Below are 19,966 nucleotides of genomic sequence, written 5' to 3' on the forward strand. Positions count from 1 at the left end.
GGTTATTTATCTAACCTCTTATTAAAAATGAAAACTTTTCTATGTGTAGCCCTGTAAAGCAAAACTGATCCTAACAACACTGTAAGCTGGAAGAACAAACATTGTTCTCTAGACTGACTTGAAAATAAAGTCAGGAAACTTTGGGGTCTCTCCCTGACATTATGATAATAGAATAGTGACAGCAAAGCCAGTATTTCAAAGTCTCCTTTAATTAGGAAAATTTAGCTCTACCATGCTTATAATTTAGGCTTTGACATGACTTATTAAAATGACTTCCAGCCCTAGAATCAAGAGCACTCCAGTGTCTCCATTAGCGTCAACTTGCCCCAGGACTGTGTTGCCTGGTACAAGATCTGGGAGCACCTTTTCATTTGTGGTATCTACACTTGTTGAAGTATCTTTGGCTTGTGCCCTTTCCCACTGAGATGTGGGGCATGAGAGAGAGGTTGTTTCTGAGATTAATGTGCCAGAATCTCTCCGTACATAACCCAGCGGAAGAGCTGGAGCTGCTACAGGAAAAGTTTTGTAATCTTGAAATGTGTTCAGCTTTTCTGTAGGTATGTTCACGTTTGATGAGTCTGGGTCCTATAGTAAATCTGTTTTTAGACAGATCCTGGGAGCTAAGATTTTGTTGTTGTTTTGTTGTTTTTTTGAGACGGAGTTTTGCTCTTGTCGCCCAGGCTGGAGTGCAATGGCGTAATTTCAGTTCACTGTAACCTCCACCTCTTGAGTTCAAGTGATTCTCCTGCCTCAGCCTCCCGAGTAGCTGGGATTACAAGTGCCCACCACCACGGCCAGCTAATTTTTGTGTTTTTAGTAGAGACAGGGTTTCACCATGTTGGCCAGGCTGGTCTTGAACTGACCTCAGGCAGTGCACCTGCCTCGGCCTCCCAAAGTGCTGGGAGATTTGTAATGCAATACATTTGTGAGGAGTAAGAACATTATGAGAGAATAAAGCAAGTGTTAACAAAAGCAGTATCAAGATCTCTTGTACTCATTAAGAGCTTATCAGGGTCAATTTAGTTTTGTTGTATCCAGTACAGTTGGCAAGGATTTTAAGCTGAGAATGTAGGTGGATAGATGGGTGAAAGGATGGATAGAAAGGTTAGGTATAGAGAGATGGATATACAGTTAGAGCTAAATAATCATTATTGGTAATATAATTGTTGATTAATAGGTTTGTATGCTATAGAGTAATACAGAAAAATTAGACAAATAGGCATATCTGATAGAGATCATGGTGAAAAAATGCAAGATTTTGAAGACATTTATAAAGTGATCAAAAGTGAAAATTCTGTGCCAGAGAGCATTTTTGGATCTTACCTTTACCTTCTTTTTTTTTTTTTTTTTTTTTTTTGAGGTGGAGTCTTGCTCTGTCACCCAGGCTGGAGTGCAGTGGCGCAATCTCAGCTCACTGCAAGCTCCGCCTCCCGGGTTCACGCCATTCTCCTACCTCAGCCTCCGGAGTAGCTGGGACTACAGGTGCCTGCCACAACACCCGGCTAAATTTTTGTATTTTTAGTAGAGACGGAATTTCACCGTGTTAGCTAGGATGGTCTCCATCTCCTCACCCCGTGATCTGCCCGCCTCGGCCTCCCAAAGTGCTGGGATTACAGGCGTGAGCCACTGTGCCCGGCCCACCTTTACCTTCTCTAACCTCAGTAGTACTAGTGTAAGTCATTAGAGATAATATTTCACTTAGTAGAACCTGGAGACTCTGAGTTACTGCCTGTTTCAGAGGAAGTGGAAGTGCTTCCAAGACAATAGAGGAGTAAGTGTAAAGCACACAGATGATGTTTCTAAGGAGGGAAGTACAAAACCAGCAGCTGGCAATTATAGTTTAGAGTATGATGGAGACAAAGAGCAAACACCAAGAAGATGACGGTGGCAGAAATATTGGCTGAAGGTCAGAGGTAGAGGCAATACAAGTGTAAAAACTTAAACAGGTTGGGAGATGGCAGTATGAAGTTTAGGAACTTCTATTCTGAAAGAATCTCAGAGCAGTTGTAAATGGAGGGAAAATTGTATGTACACTTGGTTTTCAACTTTTCAACATGAGCAGCTGTTTTAACAATTGAATTGCTAGCCACTGTCAGGAATAGAATATTTTAATTTTGGAAAAACTCAACTGTTAAAACAGCTGTTTCATCTGATTAGACTTAAGCTGGCTCTGATTAAGTTGCAAGACCTAATGGGACCATAGCACCAGGCTATTATGGTGCTATGATTTTATTGAACATAATAAAAAATCTGAATGGATGTTAGGTTGAGTGTTTGGTTGGACACCGACTCTCCAAAGAAGCCACATTCCCGGGTTTGTTTCTGCCAAGTGCTAAGGCAAATAGCATGGGCTTTTTACTTTGTTCCTAGTTAATGAAAATTACCTGAAATAAATTTGCCTTACGTTTCTTCGATGTGAGCCTTTTTCCTGGCACTTAAAAAACATTTTTTCCTGGTTCTATTAACATCTCTCTTAATCTCTTAATAATCTTCTCTTAATAATAGATAATATACCTACTCAGATCACCTCAAGTAGTCAGTCATTTGTGTTACTTATTTTGTATTTTTAATTACCTAAGAAAAGAATTCTATTAATAGCAACCTCTAAATTTGTCAATTTATAGGTAATACATTTTTTAATATCTATAGCAACTTGACTGATGCTAATGACAAAAATCTTAAATTCCAAATTTAGCACCATAGGTACCTTTCTTCATGGAAAAGACTACTTTTTAGGTTAGTTTTTAAAAAATTATCTTAATTTAAATAACAATTGGGTTTACTTGTTAAGATGACTTGATCAGTTTCTCATGTAAAAATAATGTTAATCCATATTTTAAAGCATTCAAAGACATTTCATTTTGCGTATTTTCAAAACAAAAGTAGTTCTACTTTGTATATATCACCAAAATAGTATATATTTCTTGTAAGCTATTTGAAACAATACAAGAAAAAATAGAAGAAGGCAAGCAGAATTTTTACACTCACAGCCCACACTGACAACTACTGCCAGTATTTTGGCACTCTTCTTTGCTTGCACCTCTTTATGTACATTTACACAGAAGGATATGGCTAGAAAATTTAAGATTGCATAAGCTAAGTGAAGTTATATGTGCTGTTCTTTATTTTTTTAAAACTTATAAACTATTATGACTGTCTTTCCATGTCAATTTAAATCTACAGTCAGCATTTAGGCATTGATTTTTAGAGGTCTCATACTTTAAAGCAATGACTTATATTTGCTAGTTGCTAAAACTCGATATTGTAAGTAATTAGGAAGCAAAATTGAAGAATATGCTTGGGGTCTTAATAAAGAGATGAACTCATATCAAAAGTGTAATTTTGCTGCTTTCACTGAAAAATGTGTGTTTATCTTATTAAACTAAAGCAAGTTTATATATTTTAGATATCATTATCAAAATCTAAACAAAAGTATTTTGGTTATAAATTATTATATTTTTGTTATTTTAAAATTAAAAAATAAGCATTTTTATTCAGATCATTAAGAAACATTGTGCTTTCTTCCTATACCCTAGACTACCCTAGGCTGATAATTATAAGCTTTCCTCACTTTAACATTCATAAATATTTCTCATTATAGTATGAATTGATTCGGAGGATGACAGTGTTTTAATATTCACAGTATGATGTTTTAAAAAAAAGAGTACAAGTTTTTTTTTTAAGCTCTTTTAACATTGGTAAATTCAGGTGCTTAACTACTTTTCACAGCTTTCTTACAATTACTTTACAACGTTTCTAGAATACTTATTTCTTGAGTAGCTATATTTAACTCCTTCCCCATCCCCTGCCACACAAGGTAATACAGTCAGCCTTCCGTATCCATAGGTTCCTCATCAGAGGATTAAGCCAACTACAGATGGAAAATATTCAGGGGTTAAAAAAAATAAAAACACAACAATAAAAAAATACAAATTTAAAAATAAAGTGTAACAACTATTTACATAGCATTTACATTGTGTTAGGTATTATAAGGAATCTCAAGATGTCTTATATGGGAGGATATGTGCGGGTTATATGCAAACACTACACCATTTTAAGAGTGTAGCGAGCACCATGGATGTTATCTGCAGGTTGTTGTGGGGGGTCCTGGAACCAATCCCCTATGGATACTTAGGGATCACTGTACACACATACACTGTACAGCAGCAGTCCCCAACCTTTTCGGCACCAGGGACGGGTTTTTGTGGAAGACAGTTTTTCCACAGACCAGGATGGTAGGGGGATAGTTTGGGGGTGATTTGTACACATTACATTTATTGTGCACTTCATTTCTATTGTAGGTTGGTGCAAAAGTAATTGAAATTTTTGCCATTACTTTTAACAACAAAAACCCCAGTTGCTTTTGCATCAACCTAATATTGTTGCATTGTAATACATAATGAAATAATTATACAACTCACCATAATGTAGAATCAGTGGGAGCTCTAAGCCTGTTTTCCAACAACCAGACAGTCCCATCTGGGGGTGATGGGAGACAATGACAGGTAATCAGGCATTAGATTCTCATAAGGAGTGCGCAACCTAGATTCCCGGCATGCACAGTTCACAATAGGGTTCAGGCTCCTATGAGAATCTAATGCTGCTGCTTATCTGACAGGAGGCAGAGCTTGGGCGGTAATGTAAGTGATGGGGAGTGGCTGTAAATTCAGATGAAACTTTGCCTGCTTGGCTCACAGGCCAGTATTGGTCTGTGGTCCAGGGGTTGGGGACCTCTGCTGTACAGTGATGATTACCCACATTTTAAGTGTCTTTTTTATACCTTGGAACCAAATACTGAGGCTAGCCTCTTCAAAGTGAACAGAATGTAGATTAATGAAATCCAGCTATCAGAGATAGCTCATTTTAAGAGTGTGGTGACAAGGAAAGAGAAGCTAAGAATTTTATAATTTTTAATAAAAAATAGTGGCCTTTGGAAGTTTCAATGAAATTCTTCTTAGGTTTTAAAGCTGCCATTTAAAAATATTTTGTTCTACCTCAGAAAGATTTAGCAAACATTTTTCTCTTCGACTCAAGATGCTCTTCAGGGAGGAAATGGCTTTTAGTGCATAAAGTTTTTGAATAAAACTGGAGTATATTTTCCAGTTTCAATAATCAGACCTCCCTACAAGTCAGTTAATGAGTAAATAACAGATATAAAATTTAGGAGACTGTCAGGACTGACCTGGTAGATTTTGTTGGTTATATTTATTTTATCTAGGTGCATACAAATCAAATTCTTATAGGAGTATCAAATCCAAGTTGGTGGAAATGAATTTTTCTCTATGCCAAATAACTTGGGAAATTGATTCTCCTACTTTACATAAAATGGGTGTGGCCAGTTTTGTCTTTTTTTTGTTTTGTTTTGGTGTTGTCTTTTATTCAATCATACAACTTTGGGGATTCCTGAATAAGCTTTTACCTGTGGTAGAAACAACAGATTTCAGAACATTAGTAGCTTCTCATTTATATAGCTTTTTAAAATAATTTTATAGCATATTCTTTAAAACAATACTCTTAAACATATGTGTTTTCAAAGTTAACTGGTAATGATTTTATTTCTATCATAGCTTATTTAAGAGAATAGTTACTTTAGAAGGATAGACTAGACATGTATTTCTTTTTAAAAATATAATTTTTGGTTATGTGAATGATTCATGTTCAGATTTCAAAAATAGAAAATGTCCTAAAGTGCATCATTTTATTTATATAACTTCTTGAAATTATAGCAGTCTGCAACATAAATGGTACAACAAAGAATACCAAACTATATTTTTATGTACATTTAAATTTGTAGAATTATGTACCATTTTTAAGTATCTGAACTAAAGCCAGGGTATTTCCAACATATAGCTTATATTTTTATATGATTATTTTTAAGAGCAGACTTAAAATCAACTGTACTAGAGTTACATTGACATGTGACTTCACAAAAGGTCTAAAGGCTTAAATTTGAGGGCATTTTCCAAAATCAAGGGCTCTTGCACAGGTAGCATGAGATCTTGGTATTTGGATTCTCATCTCTTCCCATGGAGGGAGGGACAGAATTCTTAGTCATTAGGATTTGTCTTCTAATGGGTTAGAGAAATCCACTCATGACTTAGAGTTATGAAATTCAGTCACTAGTAGCTAAGATACCAAGATTGGTCGGGCCTTATTCATCTGAATTGAGTTATACCATTGCCAACTGCCCTCTTGTGAAAGAACGGTATCTGGGTTTCCAAAGGAAGGGCATCTGAGGATAGACTTGGGAAGAGGTATAAAGGGAAGCCAAGGATACTGAAGATGATGGTACTCTGTGAGGGTAGGAATGGAACTCTGTGGTTGCATATGATGCAAACAACCAGAACCCACCCCGTTCTGAAGGCATGGGCTGAGAGAGCTCTGCTAGATCATCTCTCTCTTTTCTGCTGAGACCAGACGTGGTTTCACCATCTATCTGTGGTCTCACCATCTATTTCAACACGATCACTGCCAACCAATTTGAATTGAAAAATGAAGAGAACCTATTTGTTATACCAGGTCTAGGAAATCATCAAAGAAGAAAATGTCAAACATTTTGAATACCTCTAATACAACTCCAAATAAAGCATCTATAAATAATGCCATTTTAGCAATACCAGTAATATGAATATTAATAAATTAAATATATTTCCTGACATGTTTTTTAAAAATTCTTTCTGGCAAAAATAAACTTAAAAAAGACATCAAGAGCTATTAAAAAAAATAGAGGCCAGGTGTGGTAGCTCATGCCTGTAATCCTAGCACTTTGGGAAGCCAAGACAGGAGGATCACTTGAGGCTAGGAATTCCAGATCAGCCTGGGCAACATAGCAACACCCTGTCTCAATATTTTAAAAAACGAAAACATCTTTAATCCTTGCTTTGTACCTTATGCATCCTAAACACTTTGCATTCACACTGGCAAAGGACTTCCACTTTGGAACAGAGTGGGTAATGCTGATTAATGAAAGTGTCAGCTGAGTTTGGCCCCTATGGGACAGGGAATCTAGTAATGCCAAGTGTCAGATTTACTTAGGAGAATGTTATTAGAGTGGACCTAATTTATTATGTCTCAACCCGCATACTTTGACTGCCAGTTACTTAGGAGGGTGATTAGAGGATTGGAAATACATCTCTCAGCCTCCTAAGTTTTTAACTGATTTCCTCTGGTAATATAATAGAACATAGTAAAAATGTGAGCCAAAAGACCTTATTTTTGAAAACTTTTCCTAAGTGGTTATATTTATTAATGTGCTAACAAATATTATGATATATAATTAGAAGTTAGTTCAAAATGGAACTGTTTGAATTATTTTGTCAAAAATGGTAAATTAGAAAAAGAGAATTTTGACTGAAAAGCAGCGATCCTTACTCAGGGGTCCACGAATCTGGAAAACATTACGCTAAGTGAAAGAAGCCAGACCAAAAAGGCCACATATTGTATGATTCTATTTATATAAAAGAAGGGAATGAATGGACTTGGAGAGGGGAGTGATCTGAGAAACACTCAAAATTATATGCAAAATCCTCTTTGTAAAATGAATGTTGTTGAGGGGAGAGAGTCCCTAGTTTGTTTTGTTTGTTTGTTTGTTTGTTTGTTTGTTTTGAGACAGAGTCTTGCTCTGTCACCCAGGCTGGAGTGCAGTGGCGTAACCTCGACTCACTGCAACCTCTGCCTCCCCGGTTCAAGCGATTCTCCTGCCTCGGCCTCCCGAGTAGCTGGGACTACAGATGCCTGCCACTACGCCTGGCTAATTTTTTGTATTTTTAGTAGAGATGGGGTTTCACTGTGTTAGCCAGGATAGTCTCGATCTCCTGACCTCGTGATCTGCCCGCCTCGACCTCCCAAAGTGCTGAGATTACAGCCATGAGCCACAGCGCCCGGCCAAGAGTCCCTAGTTTTAACCATATTGTCATTGAGACCTATGACCTTCAAAATTGTTTAGAAGTCACTACTTAAAAACCTTTTTAAAAATGAATTTCTGCCCTTTGTCCTCTTTTTATAAATTCATAGATGTTCTTTCTGTCAATAAGGATTTCTGCCCTCTGCCTGTGATTTAAAATTTTTTTTGTTAGCAATACAATTTTTTAAAATTATAAAACCCTTATAGATTTGGGTTTGTAGTAGTTTTTTAGAGTTTTTGGCAAGATTTATTTTATTTTTACATATATGCCTGTAATACATCTTGAATTTATTTTTGAAAATGATATGATAGGTTTTTAAATTTATTTTCTTCCAGATGAGTGGTTTTTTGAACTATCACCCTTAATAAATAATCAATTTTTCTGTCCTCAAATTGTAATAGTATATCATTTCTATTGTATTGTATCATGTTCTATTATATATAATTATATATATATATAATAGTATATCATGTTCTATTATATTACTATGAGTAAACACCATAGAAATATGTTACATTTCATTAGGGTCTATTTTTGGATTTTGTGTTTTGTTCCATGGAACTATTTGTCTACTTCTATATCAACACCATGTTGACTTGATTACATTAGTTTTATTATATGTTTTGGTGCCTGGAAAGCAAATATGCCTACGGCATTCTTTTTACCATGGTCATTTTCAAACGTTTGTTCTTGCAAGTAATATTATTTTATCCAGTTCTGATGAAAACCAACCCCTTTAGGATTCTAACTGAAATTACATTAAATTAAAATATAAATTTTGGGACCATTGATACTTTTATTATATTAAGTGTATCTTTCCATTTTTTCATGTCTTGTTTTGTGTTCTTGAGTAAGGTTATATAGTCTAATTTCTGTAGCTCTTTGTCTTTTTTGTTAACTTTTCTAAGTTTGTTTTGTTTTGTTTTTAGAGAGGGTCTCACTCTGTCACTCGGTCTGGAGTGCAGTGGGACGATCTTGGCTCACTGCAACTTCCACCCCCTGGGTTCAAGGGATCCTCCTACCTCAGCCTCCCAAGTAGCTGAGCCCACAGGCATGTGCCACCATGATAGGCTACTTTTTTGTATTTTTAGTAAAGACGGATTTCACTATGTTGCCCAGGCTGGTTTCAAACTCCTGAGCTCAAGCAATCCGCCCACCTCGGCCTCTGAAAGTGTCGGGATTAGAGTCGTGAGCCACTGCACCTGGCCTCTCTCTAAGTATTTTTATAGTGATGTTCTTATTGTAAAAGAGGAATGTTTTTCCTTAGTGTTTTTAGGCTTCACTTCCACCCCACCCCCACCCCCACTCCTGCCCTGTGTAATAGAAAGGTTCTTGCTTTTTACATAAATATCTTGGGCACATTTTCTTAACTCTTGTTGTTAACACAGTCTCTCAGGCTTTCTAAGTAAAACAGTCATATCGCCAGGGGAAAAGGGAATTAATTTTAACATCTCCGTTACAAGAAAACGTTAATCAATGACAGTGACCACTCCTGTCTACTTTCTAATTTCAATTGCGATAATTGTATGTTTTGCCATTTATAATTTGATTTTGAGTATTGCTTACAAACTGATGAGAAAAGGCCTAATAATTAAGGCTACTGATGGCATTCCTGAAGTTGTACAATGAAGCATCTCTGCAAATGACTCAACAAAATTCGAAAATAAGATAAAATTTTTAAAATATAATTCACAGAAAGCAAATCCAAACAGCCAACAAATATATGAAAAGAAACTCTAGTTCACTAGAATTAAGCAAATATAAACCAGATGAATAGCACAGAATAATTTTACTTCCATCAAACTTTAAAAACCCCAACTTAGTTCACTGTTGGCAGAAGTATGGGGCAAAGAGTACTCTGATGACTGGTTGTGGAAATGTGAATTGGTACAGACTTTCCAGAAATATCTATTAAAATTTAAAAATGCATATACACCTCAATCTGATATTACCACTCTTGAGATTCTATTCCAAACAAATCAAAGTACCAGAATGTAAAGAAATGTAAGCAAGGACATTATTGTAATATTGTTCATAGCAGGGAAAAAACTGGGAGAAAAGATAACCAAGGTATAGTATTTTAGGCATACACACCTTGGTGTGTTATATAGCCATTAAAGAGAGTGAATTATTAGTCCCAGAGCAGTTGATTTGAGGGCAGAGAGTGGTCAGTGGATAGTGAGAGATCAGTGATGGGGTGAGGGGCAGGAGAAATAGGGAGAGGTGAGGGAGGTTAAGATCGGGAGAATGCAGTACAATATGGGATTTGGCAAAGATTTCTTAAACAGGACACAAAGTGGTAAGCTTTAAAAATACAAAAGCTTGATTACATTAAAATTAAGAACTTTTTAAGCATGTGCTTATCATGTGACCCAGCAATTGCATTTTGGGGGCTTTTATCCTGGAGAAATGAAAACTTAATGTTCACCCTAAAACCTGTACACAGATGTTCATAGCAGCTCATAGCTATTATTTATAATAGCCCCAAACTGAAATCAGCCCAAATGTCCTTCAGTAGATGAATGGATAAACGACTGTGATTATATTCCATGGAAATTTACTCAGTTATAAAAAGGAATGAAAGCTAGGTATGGAGTTGAGTAGCCTGTAATTGCACCTACTCTGGAGACTGAGGTGGGAGGATTGCTTGAGGCCAGGAGTTTGAAACTAGCCTCGATAATGTAGTGATCCGTCTCTTAAATTTTTTTTTAAACTTAGCCTGGTGTAACAGTGCATTACCTCTAGAATCAGCTTCTCAGGAGGTTGAGGTGGGAGGATCACTTGAGCCCAGGAATTCACAACTGCAGTGATCATGCCACTGCACTCCAGCCTAGGTGACAGAGCAGGACCCCATCTCTTTTTAAAAAAGAAAAAAAAATGAACTGTTGATACAATTACTTGGATGAATCCCAAGGGAATTATGGTGAGTTATAAAAAAAGACTAAGTGTTATATGATTCTACTTATGTAACATTCTTGAAATAACAAAATTATAGAGATGAAGAACAGATTAGTGGTTGCCAGGGGGTAGGGAGTGGAGGTGATGGAGAAGGGAGGTGGTTGTGCCTCTAAAGAGTTATCTTAAGAGATCCTGGTAATGGAACTGTTCTGTATGTTGGCTGTTCAGTGTTAATGTGGTCACACGAGTCTGCACATGTGAAATAATCGCCTAGAAGTAAATACACATAGACACACACAAATGAATGCATGTTTAATCATGAGATTTAAAAAAGGTTGGTGTGGCCGAGGCGGGCCGATCACGAGGTCAGGAGATCAAGACCACGGTGAAACCCCGTCTCTACTAAAAATACAAAAAAAATTAGCCAGGCGTGGTGGCGGGCGCCTATAGTCCCAGCTACTCCGGAGGCTGAGGCAGGAGAATGGCGTGAACCTGGGAGGCGGAGCTTGCAGTGAGCCGAGATTGCGCCACTGCACTCCAGCCTGGGTGACAGCAAGATTCCGTCTCAAAAAAAAAAAAAAAAGGGTTGGTGAATTATATCAATGTTGATGTAGTTATCCAGAATGTTACCATTGGGGGAAGCAGGGTGAAGGATAGACAGCATCTCTGTATTTCTTACAAATGCATATGGCTCTACAATTATCTCAGAACAAAAAGTGGGAAGAAATGGTTTAAATATTTAAAACGGAAAAAATGAAGGACGAGGGAAAGCAGATGCCAGCTTGACAGAGTAAATCATGTGGGGCTTGATTTTCCCATTTGAGGCAGGGAATGGAAATAAAAGATTAATAAAATAAAAAAAATGAAAAAAATTTTTTTTTTTTTTTTTTGAGACAGAGTCTCGCTCTGTCACCCAGGCTGGAGTGCAGTGGCGCAATCTCGGCTCACTGCAAGCTCCGCCTCCCGGGTTCACGCCATTCTCCTGCCTCAGCCTCTCCGAGTAGCTGGGACTACAGGCGCCCGCCACCACGCCCGGCTAATTTTTTGTATTTTTAGTAGAGACGGGGTTTCACTGTGGTCTCGATCTCCTGACCTCGTGATCCGCCCGCCTCGGCCTCCCAAAGTGCTGGGATTACAAGCGTGAGCCACCGCGCCCGGCCGAAAAAAATATTTTTAAGGTGGTGAACTACATAGTATAGAGACCAATTTGTCTCACATTTTGTTTTCAAGTAAAAATTTTCTAGAATTAATTACAATAGCAACCATAATATGTTTGAGTTTCTGTTGGGAATATTTACTAGTTCTACTTGTTTGCTGTTACATAATTAAATCAGTGCATTCAGCATTCATCCATCTTGATAAGAAAGAGCTGAATAGATCTATAGATATCCCTAGAGCTGATTTAATTTTTCCACAAATTCTTTTTTTTGTTAACTATGATATACATACCATAAAATTTGTTCTTTTAAAGGGTACAATTCAGTGGTTCTTAAGTATATTCACAAGGTTGTGCCACTATCACTAATTTCAGAATATTTCCGTCACCCTAAAATGAAACTCTGCCCACTAGCAATCACTCCCCATTCCTCCTTCCAGCCCCTGACAACCCCTACTCTGCTTTCTGTCTTTATGGATTTGCCTATTCTGAGCATTTTATATAAATGGAATCATACAATATGTGGCATACAGATGAGGAATGCCTTAACAGACATACCAGTCAGTTGCAATATATGGATCTTATTTAGTCCAAACTCAAACTGTAAAAAAAATAATGAGGCAGTTGAGGATATTTGAGCACTAACTACAGACCTGATATGAAAGAATTGTTACTTTTTTCAAAGTGTAATAAATTATATTGTGGATATTCTTTTTAAAAGAATCTATATTTAAAGATACATACTGAATTATTTCCTCATGAAATGAATGATATGTTGTCTGGGGTTTCCTCCAAAATAATTCAGAGGGGTTGGAGGCATGTGGAGATACAAATGAAACAAAGTTGGCCATGTGAGAATGATGGCTTGAAGCTGGGTCTTGGGTACATGGGTTCATTATACTTTTCTCTCTTATTTTTGTATTTGTATTTGAAATTTTCCGTAATGAAAAGTTTTTTAAAATCTGAAGAAGTAGCTGGCCTCTTTAGATAGACTTCTAATTATTATATTCTTAATTATATCACTTCTAATTATGAAGTTTCTGACAGGCTTGTTTGTAGGGTGGATTCTTTTTTTTTTTTTTTTTTTTTTGAGATGGAGTTTCACTGTTGTTGTCCAGGCTGGAGGACAATGGCGCTATCTCGGCTCACGGCAACCTCCGCCTCCCAAGTTCTAGCGATTCTCCTGCCTCAGTCTCCCGAGTAGCTGGGATTACAGGCATGCACCACCACACCTGGCTAATTTTTTGTATTTTTAGTAGAGATGGGGTTTCTCCATGTCGGTCAGGCTGGTCTTGAACTCCCAACCTCAGGTGATCCACTTGCCTCGGCCTCCGAAAGTACTGGGATTACAGATGTGAGCCACCGTTCTCTTTTTTAATGAAAGTGTTCCCAGTCCAATTTCTGTGTTCTCAGTGACTGTTGTCTTGCAATGATACAAGCATTTATAAAAGACAAAATTTCTTATTTTTTGGCATGAAGTAATACATTTAATTTTGAGACTGCCTTATTGGTACCTTATTTAAATGAGAACCATTTTCCCCATGCTTTCTGATATGTGGGAGATTTACCTTGACAAACTTGCAGTCATAGGGGCAAAGTTTGAAAGGCATAGCATTCAGGAATTGGGTACTTAAATTCTCTCAAGATCCCTTTAATTCAAAGAGAATTAAAGATCAATTTTGGCATTTGTGATTTAAAAGGGTCATATTTTTCTTCTGTCATTTTCAAAGAAAAATTTTCTTGTGGATACTGTTCATTACTTAATGAACTTTATTTGGACAAACAGTAGTTTGTATGTGCATTTTTTCGGGGTCTATTTTTATTTAATTAATGCTTTTGAAATATTTTAAGTATAATGCAGTCAATATGGCTAATCAGAACAGACATTCCAATATATTTAGATGTTTCAAAATGTTATATTCCTAAGAGTGGCTTATAAGAATTTTGAAATTTTGGTTATGTATTAAATAGATGAATGTTTATAAAAATTCTATCACTGAGTTGTTGCCATTTGCTTGTTTTGCTAGTTTAAGAGCTTAAATTGATGGACGTATCATTGGTATAGCTTTAAAAGTGAGCATCTAAAATTTACAGGTGTAAGCAACATAATATTTCAATATCTTTAATAGGCTCTTTGCTTTCTTAGGTTCTCCTAGAGTTGAAGAGTTCAAATTATCTACTAAAATATGAGAAACGAGGTTTAAGTTAAATATTTTCATCTTGAGCTCTCTCATACATACCATTTTTTCTTCTCTACACAATAATATGTTGGATTCCTTTTAAATATTTTAATTTTGGTAGAGTTGTTATATATCATTTCTGTTGTCATTTTAACCTGTGTTACATTAAACGACCTCCATGTTTCCTAGAAGACTATATCACCTTTCTTTTTACTCAGGTTCTTTTCTTGATATTGATTGGTTTGATTCATTCTCAATTTCACCATTTTTGTTAGAAGTGATAGAAAGTGACTTTTTTCCCCTTCTCAATGCCTCTTTGAAAATAGATAGGCCGTAGTTGCTTCTCTAGAGAATTTTGACAAGGCAAAAGTTTAGAAATAAGGATGGTGTGTCCTCTACTTGTATTTTGGTCTGTTAGACTAAGGTCATCTGACTGACAGTTCTGGTCTCCTAGGAAAGCTTTTCCTCTCTCAGTACTTTAAAAATCACAGAAGTAAGTTTCAATTGATGTTTAGTTCATTGTTCCTTTTGAAGTATCTTTCTTATTGACTTATAGTGGATGATTACTGATTTAAGTCCAATAGTCTGTGATGTCTTTGTAGGAAATACCAGAAATGTTCCAGATTCTGCCCTATGGTTCTTAAAATGCTTGTATCAACAGACATTTGTATTGATATTTATGATGGTCCATACTGAATGTCAACTCAATTGGGTTGAAGGATGAAAAGTGTTGATACTGGGTGTGTCTGTGAGGGTGTTGCCAAAGGAGATTAACACTTGGGTCAGTAGGCTGGGAAAGGCAGACCCACCCTTAATCTGGATGGGCATCATCTAATCAACTGCCAGCTCAGCCAGGATATAAAGCAGGCAGAAAAACATGAAAAGGCTAAATTGACTTAGCCTCCCAGCCTACCTGCTTCTCCCATGCTGGATGCTTCCTGTTCTCGAACATTGAACTCCAAGTTCTTCAGCTTTGGGACTGGGACTGGTTTCCTTGCTCCTCAGCTTGCAAACAGCCTATTGTGGGACCTTATGATTGTGTGAGTTAACACTCCTTAATAAACTTCCCGATCTATCTCTCTGTCTTATTAGTTCTGTTTCTCTAGAGAACCAAGACTAATCTAATATGTGAGTTATGGGCAGAATTGCAAGTGACACCTCTGGCTTTATCAACATATGTCCTAAAATGTGACTGAAATTACAGAGAAAGTTTATAAATCATAACATTAGAAATAAGTCCTGAGACTCATGAAAAACGTACTGTGGGAATAGAAGATGATGAACATTAGAAATTTGAGCCATATTAGACCTAGCTAGTTTAATTTCAAAAATAAGATTGTTCAAATTATTTTAAGATGAAGTGTTTTGAGATATCTAGAACTTACCCTGTCATTTGCCTTTGGGGTTTTTAATCTCTTTGGGTGGAATTAAATAATGCCTAATATACTTTTGCCTTGTTCATGGAATATTGAAAAGAATGGGATTTAGATGGTAAAGATCATGCTTGAGATTTTCCTATCATTTATTGGCCCCTGTGATCAAGATAACACTCTTTTCCTTTATGCACTTCAATGGGAATAAAAATTGTTAAATCACCGAATATTTTAAGGATTAATTTTAAAATGCCAATGTTGGATTTACATACCATGCAAATGTCTGTAATCACATAGAGACATGGATAAACTAACATGATAACTGATTGTATCTTTTTTGTGACTGTGGTTATCATTACTGTAACACTGTCCTTTTGTATAAATTTTGATAGTTTGGTACATTGGACAGGTTGTACCTGACTCCAAGGTTCTGTGAGGAAATTAGGCTCCAGAGTGCTTGTCCATGATCACTCGCTGGTGAGTGACAAGGCGGTGCCAATGTATTTTTATTTCTATTTGAGTGTCCATTTTTGATAGGTCGTACCATAGCCATTTAGCAGCATGTTGAAACTTTTAAGCAGCATTTAAAAGTTCCTTTGTCTGAACCAGAAATCACACCAACAGCATAACATTAACTTGTTTTTGATTATAAAAATAACACTTGAAAAATACAAGTGTAAAGAAGAAAATGTAAAAACCAGATTATTATTTTCCTGTAGTGGAAACAACCGTGAATGTATTGCCTCCTAATCTTTTTTCCTCATCACGTGGTTATTTTCACTTACTCTAACATGAGTATTTTTCATTGTCTATCTTACTACCTTTCCTAGTCAAGTTTTAAAGTAATACAGACACAGACACAGACACACACACACACACACACACAAAATAAATTAGCATCTTTTTTGCTTTTTTTATGTTTTATTGTTGCCCAGGCTGGAGAGCAATGGCATGATCTTGGCTCACCACAACCTCTGCCTCCCGGGTTCCAGCAATTCCCCTGCCTCAGTCTCCCGAGTAGCTGGGATTACAGGCATGCACCACCATGCCTGGCTAATTTTTTGTGTTTTAGTAGAGACGGGGTTTCTCTTTGTTGATCAGGCTGGTCTCGAACTCCCGACCTCAGGTGATCCGCCCACCAAATAACTTCTTAAAAAAAGATCAAAATACTCAACTACATTTTGCAAGCCAAAGAGTTATCTTGCAGAAGAAGTAGGCATTAGCAGATTCAGTTATTAAATTCCTACATATGGTTTGCTTGGAGAGGATAGTATATACAGCATCCTCAGCAGTCAGTGTGGTGTGGTGCAGATAGCACAGTCTTTGCGTTCGGGCTGACCTGATTGAATCCTGGTCCCACTTCTTGCTAACTGCATGATGTTGGACAATCACTTAACTTCTCTGCCTTTGGTTTCCTATTTTTAAAGGGATGAATGATGCCTACCGTTCAGGGCTGCTTTAAGATTAGAGACAACAAATATAACCAAAGCGCCTGACCTCGTGCCTGGATGTGTTAGGCATAGGATAAGTGATAGTCAGAAGAAACCTAAGGCCTTAGGCTTACAAAACTGAAGTAATTTTGTAAAAATTAAAGGCGACCATGTTATAGCCATAATTAACTAAGTAACTGTGTCTTCAAAATATTTATTTGCATAATTTACCATTTTCCCTTTCTCTTGCAAATATATTACTGCCCAAAGAGGAATGGAAAATGGTGAAAAAGTGACTGTCTTGAGATGCTTTCTACCATGGTAGGCCATGGTCCAGGCTACAGTATTTACCTCATTTCGAGAAGGTCCAAAGCATCATGGGCCTGGAATAGGTCTTAGAGATTCACTGATGAGTTCCCAAGGAACATTCACAATCCGGGGCAAGAGATTCAATTCAGAAAAAGCAGAAACCTCTTCACCACACTTTTTAAAAAAATTCAGAATGAAAGTAGCTTCAGTGAACCCTATTGTGGGTGGCAGGAGTTGGGGTCAGGGGTATAAATTCTGAAAACTTGAGTTGTTTTATTGAACATACAAATGTCAGTGGGAAAATTGAAAAGGTATTTATTTTAGCCAGTAAGAGGTTAATACCTGACTCTGTCTGCAGAAAAGCAACATTGAGGCAACTTTTAAATCTTTATTTCCAAAGAAGATGAGAAAGTTAGAGGAAATCACTCATGTCTGATCTGGAAAGAATTAGAGACATAGACAGATCCCAAATAAGAATACTAGTAAGGCATTTGTTTCCTTTATAAGAACTTGCCTAATACCATATTTATATCACTTACAAATGCCTTACTAGTATGTAAGTGATATGAGTATGATATTAGGCAAGTTCTTATAAAGGAAACAGGACAATATCTCTAAGAAATGATATGTAAGTGGGTCTCACAGGATAAATAGGAATTCAGCAGCAAGGATAACTGCCTTCCAGGCCCAGTTAACTGTATATGTAAGAAAACAGTAGATTATGGAGAGCATGAGGAAGGGGTGTGGGTGGAGAGTGAGCTTAGAGCCACTGCACTAGCACTAAGTTTGAATTATGGAAAAGACAGCAACATTTTAATTTTCATTCCAGAGAAATGTTGAAAATGTTATATAATGAGTAAAAGCAAAAAGAATAGCAAAACCAGTCAATCGATATAAGATAATTTTTTAAACACAGAAAAGACACTTAAATGTGCCTTTGCCTATGAAGGAGTGAAGGACATGCCATCCCAAAATATGTCAGATTGGTATATTGATTATTTAGAGGTGAAAACTTTGGAGAAATTGGAGTTTCGTGAGGCTGTGTGGACAGGATGCCTTCCTGAGCTAGGAGCTCCTGTATACAGAAGAGACAGTGAATGAAATTGCCAAGATGACGGTGTATGTCCCCAAGGAGGAACAACTCTTTACTTCCTGGGACTGCAAGCGTATTTCCCAGAGGATTAACTATTTCCCGTCATGAAGGCTAGATGAAGACTTCCTGGAGCTGCCTTTCTTCCACTAACAGGACCCTGGGAGGCGTAGGAGCACCCTGTTTGGGACTGTGAGGTGCTTGAAGGGGTGCGAACTGGCATCCAGCTGTCACTAACATACAACTGGTGTATAAAAGGCAGGGCTTACATTCATTAGGAGCAGAGCCAATCTTTTTTTTTTGGAGGTCCTACTGAGATAGGAACTTGGATCACTGGATTCAAAGAAACAGAGCCAATTCTTAAGATCACTTGGCGCCTTAAAGACACGCATTCCAAAGTGGAATGTGGTTGAAGGAAGTGGGCCAGGTGGTTGAAGAAAGCCATGTGGGAGCTCAACAAATCAAGGGCTTATTATGACGCTGCAAATGGTCTCCTTAGCATCTCAGCTCTTCTGCAAGGAAGAGCTTGGGTGTTAGACCTCAGAGGCTGTAGGGTCCTTGGGTTACAGAGCAGGGGAGAATGAAGTTCTGTGACCCAGGGGTGGAGAGTACACTCTAGGTTTGCGGGCTGGTGGTACTCCCAGAGGAAAGCCAAGCTACTTCTGTTGTGAGCAGATCAGCAAAGAGCCTCAGGCTGAAGGGAAAAGTGCACAGAGGAAGATATTTTACAAATCAGGTCAGTTTAGGCCAAGACTTATTATGCTCTACAGATTTTGAGGGGGGTGGGGGAACTTTTTAAAAACAGTTAGGGGTCTTGACAAGTTGTATGTAAAGATTAAAATTTAATGTTTTTCTAAAAAAAAAAAAAAGGGCATGGTTTGTCTTTTCCTGCATGCAGCAAGCGATCAAGATTCCTCTGGGAGGGGCACCCTCTCCATACCAAGGTGAGAAAACAGCGCTTATCAACAGAGACTTGGAATTGGAGACTGCAGTGGACCCGAATAAACATATTTACCTTGTCTTCCATCTGTTTTACACATGCCCACACCATATATCTCCAGTGACTCGCCTAGAAAATGTACTTCCTCTAGCCAGATTTTTTCTTGTCCTGTCATTTTCCTCATACTCATCATTCTGTGCCTAAAAATGTATAAAAGCATCTTGCTTTGGCCACTTCTTTGGACTTCACTTACTTGTAAAGATCCCCGTGTACATGTAAAACTAATAAAATGTGTAGACTTTTCTCTTGTTAATCTGCCTGGTGTCAGTTTGGCTCCCAGATCCAGCTGAAGAGCCTACTAAGAGCTAAAAGGGGGGTGGAGGTGATCTATTCTCCCCTACACTAAAACTGGACCGGTGTCTTATTCCAGTCCAACTAGTTGGCCAGTACCTGAAGGAGAGTGAACTCCATCACCCCACATCAGAAATCTGTCAGCGTAATAAGTAACCTGATTGATAAAACATCTAAACCATTTGCCATGACTTGTTCTGTAAAGTGTTTAAAATCCATTATGTCCTGAACCACTGATTCTCTCCAAGTTTCCATTATTCACCACTGATTTGGTTAAAGATCGCTTTTCAGAGAGAAGTTTATACAAGTGGCAAAAAAAATACATGTATATTTAT

At 37.3% G+C, this 19,966-nt stretch overlaps 1 protein-coding gene across 5 annotated transcripts in view; it reads left to right on the forward strand.

Moving 5' to 3' along the window:
- Positions 1-19,966, forward strand: part of UBE3D (ubiquitin protein ligase E3D) — a 181,085-nt gene that overhangs the window by 80,782 nt on the left and 80,337 nt on the right. The window lies entirely within an intron of this gene.

The sequence above is a fragment of the Hylobates moloch genome, unplaced genomic scaffold (genome assembly GCF_009828535.3).
Source record: "Hylobates moloch isolate HMO894 unplaced genomic scaffold, HMol_V3 SCAFFOLD_2, whole genome shotgun sequence".
Classification (NCBI taxonomy): Eukaryota; Metazoa; Chordata; class Mammalia; order Primates; family Hylobatidae; genus Hylobates; species Hylobates moloch.